Below are 7,226 nucleotides of genomic sequence, written 5' to 3'. Positions count from 1 at the left end.
AAGTGGTGTATTGGAAGAATAAAATGCGAAGGGCATGCTTTAGTGAAATGGCCCAACTTTATGATGTAGAAAATGATGAAATAGGGCCTTAGACCTAATTAATTTGATTAATTAAGTGCTTAAGGAGAAATGCAATGCAGAATGCAAAATGCACTAAGGCGGGTGCTAAACTAGGTGCGAAATTGTACCACCCTAGCGAGTGCGTACAATTTACGACGCTACAGGAACCTACCCACAATAAGATGATACTCTGCAGTAGTATGTGAAAATATTACAATGGGGAATGCACATGCATTCAGGCACATTGCCTAGAGCTCACTACTCAAATATAATGGCCCGAAAGGCTACAACCCTCAGGAAAATATCAATGACTTACAATAAGATTCAGACTACAATCCAAAAGAAATGAACTGAAAGAATAGCATCTCCAAATGCCTGATTACAGTTCTGGTTAAGCACAATTGTCTTCTATGAAATACCAATCTCTCTTCCACCTCAACACCAAAGGATAAATCACTTATTCACACATACACCTCTCTCAGATAATGCAGACACAACATCGACACAAACTACATGAATACATCACCTATATATACAAATCATCAACCTTGATAATAAGGTCGGCTAAACCCTAACCCTCAACTCATAATTACAAAATCATATCACATGATACAAAGGTTGTCCACAAGACCAATACAATGATTTACATTGCATATCATGGACCTAAATCAAATTCTCAAACGTACAAATCTACCATAGATCATGCCAAGATCAACCGCAACATGCTACACCACCAGAAATATGACATAACACGAAAATCATCACCGGTTCATAGAAACCACCAAAAACCCGCACAATGATCAATGCGGATCGTCAAAATATATAGGACATAACTAGGAAACACCAACACGCACGTTAGATTCATTGGGAATAGCTACACCAACACCACTTATCAAATCTTCATCGATCAACATCTGAAAGATCAAGAACACAACCAATCAACAACTGTCATGAAGAAAGATAACTTGCGGAGCACCAAATCATGAACCATCTAAAATGAAGATACACAAGACCATTACAAGCAATATCCCAAAAACTCAACATAAGATCTAATCACATCGAAATATACCAGAGGAAATATTAAACTCTGCAAAATAGTGATCAGCAAAACCACATCATAAGATCTTCCCAATCAACAATCACCAAAATAAATCACAGGAATATATTAATAGAAATGACAACAACATATCCTAGCTGCAACAATGACCAACAATATCCAACAAATGGAGTGTCTTTGCACATTTCCAATCAACTGTGTAGGTGTTGAAAAGTTTAACTTAGTTGACTTATCCATCGTTTTCTCAAAGCATCCCACCTGCACTAACTAGAGTAGCTTGTAGAAGACACCTATATGTAGCACTTCTTGCATGACCCCCTTGTCAAAGGAATTTTTGAAAATGAAGATTGTTAAATTGGTGGCTGAACTAGACACTTTAAACGAGCACTTAAAAACCACTAATAGAGTCAACGCATGTGTAGAAGTAGTGGTCAACCTTTTGTGCAATGATTCTCTTTCACAAACACTCTAATCCTCATCTACAAGCATCTCCACCAGCAAAGGAACAACTCCCATATCTTTGCCTTTGGGCAATATTGGATATGATGGCCAAGCTTGATTTTGTGGTGACTAGGCATATGAGCTCTGTCAATCCTTATTTTCTTGCTATCTCTCTGTATTTATCATGAAAATCATTTCGTAGAGAATTATAACAACGTTGTTCATTACCTTAGTATTTTCCTCAGACATTGCATAGAAGACGGGTAATGGCATTGGACAAAGAAAGCGAATGTAGAGGCTGGGAAGTCATCGTGGGGGCCCTCAGAGCTTCTTCACAAATTGCAAAATGGCAGGTAGGAGAAAATGCTATATTCAAGTGGAAATGTGCGGGCAGAGCATTGAACGGAAGAGATTCAAAACTCAATTCAAAATAAACCGCAGTAGTCACTGTCACTGCCCAGAGTCAAAGGAGTGACGGAAAATGGAACGGAATGGAAACAGAAGTCTTCAAGGGCCCCACACCAACCACCCTAAGCGATCAAAGCTTCGAGTGTGTTGGTTAAGCCCAGCCTAACGAGAGATGAGTAAATAAGAGAGAGGTAGAGATAATGAGATATCTCTCTCACACTCTATAACTTTTAATATAGATTTTAAGTTTGAAATTTATTTTATTATATAAATTGAAATAAAAAATAAATAATATTGAATTTATTATTTTTAATTTCATTAAGAACACAAATAATTAATATATTATAAGCAATATTAACATTAAGTGAGATAAACTGAATATTAACTAATAAAAAATTATTATAAAATTGAGCATAAATATAGTTAAATTCTTACATAAATTAAACTTTGAAATAAAATTTTAAAACTCAAATGAAACTTATAAGAAATGCAAAAAGTCAATTCATAATAAATTAAAATTAACAAAATCAAATAGATTTTTAAAAATAAAATGAGGCCTATTAAAAATATAAAAGTCAATTTGTAATCTTACATTTAAGACAGTAATAGACACCTAAGAAAAAATATCTTCATATATGTATTTTATTCAAAAAGTAATGAAAACTTGCTAGTAGATAAAAAAATGTATTTTAAATATATCAAACCAAATAGCATGCACAATTACAATTAAAAGAGTGTTGAGCAAAGTAGATACTTACCATTAAAGCACCACCTCATCATATATAACATTTAGGAAAGGATAAATGATTTTCATTTGAACAGCAAAATTTAATTACTGCACATAATATTGGAATAATAGAATGCCTACGAGAAAGAATGAGATTCAACTTTTTGTTGTGCCATTGCTAAATGGAAAGGGAATGATGAATGGAAAACTGAAGATCAGTAGAGAACTTTCATGAAAATGCAAGAGAAAATTTGTTTGTAGTAGTAAAAAGTCAACCAATTTTAAGACATCTATTAATAATGACATAGACTATTTTGGGCCTCTCATTTTTATATGACATATTAGTACCATGTTGCCTATGTTAGTTGGTTTTTTTGGTAAAACACAAATAAGAGCTATTAAAAATGCAAAGATAGTGAGAGAGATAAAACCGAATCTAAAAGTATCCACACAACGAGCCTGAAGTTTAAATTCCACGTCAGTCCAATAGACATCCCAAATACGGTCAAAAAACATAACTTACTGGAAATTCTTTGTAAGCTATCTAATAAAAATACATGAGGTCAATTTGTAGGACATTTACAACCTGAATTGACATTCAAAAAGGAACGCTCGAAGGGACTTGGTTTCATGACTTCCAAGGTCCACACTCAAAGGATAGAAGAAGCATTACAAATCAAAGCTGCCAAAATTCAACAAGAGAATGGCTATTCCACAGACTCCAATGAATGGGAATGGGGTTCAGACAAATCCGCCAGTGACTACGAGCTCATCAAGACATTCAGAGAGCCAGATGAACCCATAGAAGAAGAGGAATTTTATGAAAAATTCAAAGTTGGTCAAGAAACAACCCCAGAGGATCCCATATAGTCCTTGCCTCTAGGTCCTAGTTTGAAATCACATAGAATGAGAACACCTGTCCCAGAATGCGCTACTAGTGATGATAATTTGGATTCATTCACGATCGAGACTGATGAGAAGAGTGCCAACGATGACCTTGATAACTACCTCGACATACCTGAATATAATTGCATCTTCACTCTTAGCCCTGCTAACTTCCAAGACATCAAAGGCCTTCCCCTTGTTCACCACCAACTTATTGATTGGGACCATGAAGGACTTGCACAGTTTGACACATTCCAAAATGATGAAGCTTTTATTGACTATCTTGGCATACGAGATGATCTTCCCCCTGGGGACCATAAAGTGGGATACACTATAGAACTCAATAGCGTGGCATATTTTGGTGAGGGTGTCGGGCCTTCTAGTCACAAAAATATAAAAATAAAAACAAACCAAGGGTCTTATGGCAAAAACCACATTGTGGCATTGTCTGACCCCAAAAAAGTAAAAAGAAAGGATGTATCTGAGGGCGAAAACCTCTCTGAGGCACCCGAAGATGGAAGGCTCAACATTCTCCCAACATCATATGAGGAAAAGTCATCCATGTTGGTAGAGGAGACTATCAAAACAAACATTGGCACAGAAGAAGTTCCACACAACATATTCCTGGCTCAATCTTTGACAAAGCCAGAAAGGTTAAAATCCATAAGTTTCTTCACTGAATGACAAATCAACTTTGCATGGTCATACACTGATATGCTTGGATTGGATCTGGATTTGATAATGCATCATTTGACAATTAAACCGGGGGCAAAACCAGTGAAATAGAAATTAAGAAAGATGCATCCACAAGTCGCATTATTAGTCAAAGTAGAGCTTGAGAAATTATTGGATGTCGGATTCATACGCCCAATTGATTATCCCGAATGGATCTCCAACTTAGTGCCTGTCAGTAAACCAGATCGTAGTATCAGAATATGTATAGATTTCAGAGACATCAACAAAGCTTGTCCTAAGGATGATTTTCCATTACCAAATATTGACTTGATTGTCGATCTCACAGCAGGTCATGCGATGTTATCTTTGATGGATGGATTCTCTGGTTACAATCAAATAAAAATTGCATCCGAGGATCAGCACAAAACAGCATTCACTTGTCCTTGGGGAACTTTCTGTTGGAATATCATACCCTTTGGGCTAAAAAATGTAGGCGCTACATATCAAAGAGCCATGACTACTATCTTTCATGATCTCATGCACGTAACTATGGAAGATTATGTTGATGACCTCTTGGGTAAATCAATAGATAGAGATACACATTTGGACATACTCTCAGTCATCTTTGATCGGTTGGAAAAGTATAAAGTAAGATTAAACCCCAAGAAATGTGTCTTTGGAGTAACCTCTAGGAAGCTCCTGGGATTCATTGTATCAAAAAGAGGAATTGAACTCGATCCAGCAAAATTCAAGGCCATCCTAGAGATGCAGCCACCATGAAATATCAGTCAGCTTTGATCTTTGCAAGGGAGACTCTAGTCCATACGAAGATTCATAGCACAACTTGCAGATAAGTGTAATCTCTTTCAGCACTTGCTACATAAAAGCATCAAATTCAATTGGGATGATAACTGTCAACAGGCTTTCCAAATACTCAAAGATTATCTTCTGAATCCACCAGTTTTGATGCCACCAGTTTCAGGCCGACCTCTATTACTATACATATCAGCTACTTCAATAGCACTCGGGGCACTCTTAGCACAACAAGTTGTTGAGGGAAAAGAAAAGGCAGTATACTATATCAGTCGCACATTGGTGGGATATGAGCTAAACTACACACCAATTGAGCATGCATGTCTCGTTGTGGTCTTTGCTTCACAGAAATTATGACATTACATGCTAACTCATAAGACTAAGCTGGTTGCAAGGATTGATCCATTGAAATACCTTCTCAATAAAGCAACACTTACTGGGCGACTAGCCAAATGGGTGATGATACTGAGTGAATTTGACATTAAGTATGTGGACAGAAAAGCAATAAAAGGACAAGCTATCACAAATCAGTTGGTAGATGCTCCCATGATAGATGATGTTCCTCTAATTTCAGAATTTCCAGATGAATCCATTTTAACAATGTCGAATGCAAAGCATTGGCAGCTATACTTTGATGGCTCATACACACAGCATGGAGTAGGAGCTAGCATCCTCTTCATAACTCCTCAAGGGGATTCTATACCAAAATCATATCGATTATCATTGTGGCGTTGTCTAACCCCAAAAAAGTAAAAAGAAAGGATGTATCTGAGGGCGAAAACCTCTTTGAGGCACCCGAAGATGGAAGGCTCGACATTCTCCCAACATCATATGAGGAAAAGTCATCCATGTTGGTAGAGGAGACTATCAAAACAAACATTGGCACAGAAGAAGTTCCACACAACATATTCCTGGCTCAATCTTTGACAAAGCCAGAAAGGTTAAAATTCATAAGTTTCTTCACAAAACGACAAATCAACTTTGCATGGTCATACGCTGATATGCTTGGATTGGATCCGGATTTGATAATGCATCATTTGACAGTTAAACCGGGGGCAAAACCAGTGAAATAGAAATTAAGAAAGATGCATCCACAAGTCGCATTATTAGTCAAAGTAGAGCTTGAAAAATTATTGGATGTCGGATTCATACGCCCAATTGATTATCCCAAATGGATCTCCAACTTAGTGCCTGTCAGTAAACCAGATCGTAGTATCAGAATATGTATAGATTTCAGAGACATCAACAAAGCTTGTCCTAAGGATGATTTTCCATTACCAAATATTGACTTGATTGTCGATCTCACAGCAGGTCATGCGATGTTATCTTTGATGGATGGATTCTCTGGTTACAATCAAATAAAAATTGCATCCGAGGACTAGCACAAAATAGCATTCACTTGTCCTTGGGGAACTTTCTACTGGAATGTTATGCCCTTTGGGCTAAAAAATGCAGGCGCTACGTATCAAAGAGCCATGACTACTATCTTTCATGATCTCATGCACATGACAGTGGAAGATTATGTTGATGACCTCTTGGGTAAGTCAATAGACAGAGATACACATCTGGACATACTTTCAGTCATCTTTAATCGATTGGAAAAGTATAAAGTAAGATTAAACCCCAAGAAATGTGTCTTTGGAGTAACCTCCGGGAAGCTCCTAGGATTCATCGTATCAAAAAGAGGAATCGAAGTCAATCAAGCAAAAGTCAAGGCCATCCTAGAGATGCAACCACCACGAAACATCAGTCAACTTCAATCTTTGCAAGGGAGACTCCAATCCATATGAAGATTCATAGCACAACTTGCAGATAAGTGTAATCCTTTTCAGCACTTGCTACATAAAAACATCAAATTCAAATGGGATGATAATTGTCAACAAGCTTTCCAGGCACTTAAAGATTATCTTCTGAATCCACCAGTTTTGATGCCACCAGTTCCAGATCAACCTCTATTACTATACATATCAGCTACTTCAACAGCACTGGGGGCACTCTTAGCACAACAAGTTGCTGAGGGCAAAGAAAAGGCAGTATACTATATCAGTCGCACATTGGTAGGATACGAGCTAAACTACACACCAATTGAGCGTGCATGTCTCGCCATGGTCTTTGCTTCGCAGAAATTACAACATTACATGCTAACTCATAAGACTAAGT

Source organism: Cryptomeria japonica, chromosome 7 (assembly GCF_030272615.1).
Source record: "Cryptomeria japonica chromosome 7, Sugi_1.0, whole genome shotgun sequence".
NCBI lineage: Eukaryota > Viridiplantae > Streptophyta > Pinopsida > Cupressales > Cupressaceae > Cryptomeria > Cryptomeria japonica.
Note: the sequence above shows the minus strand (reverse complement) of the source record.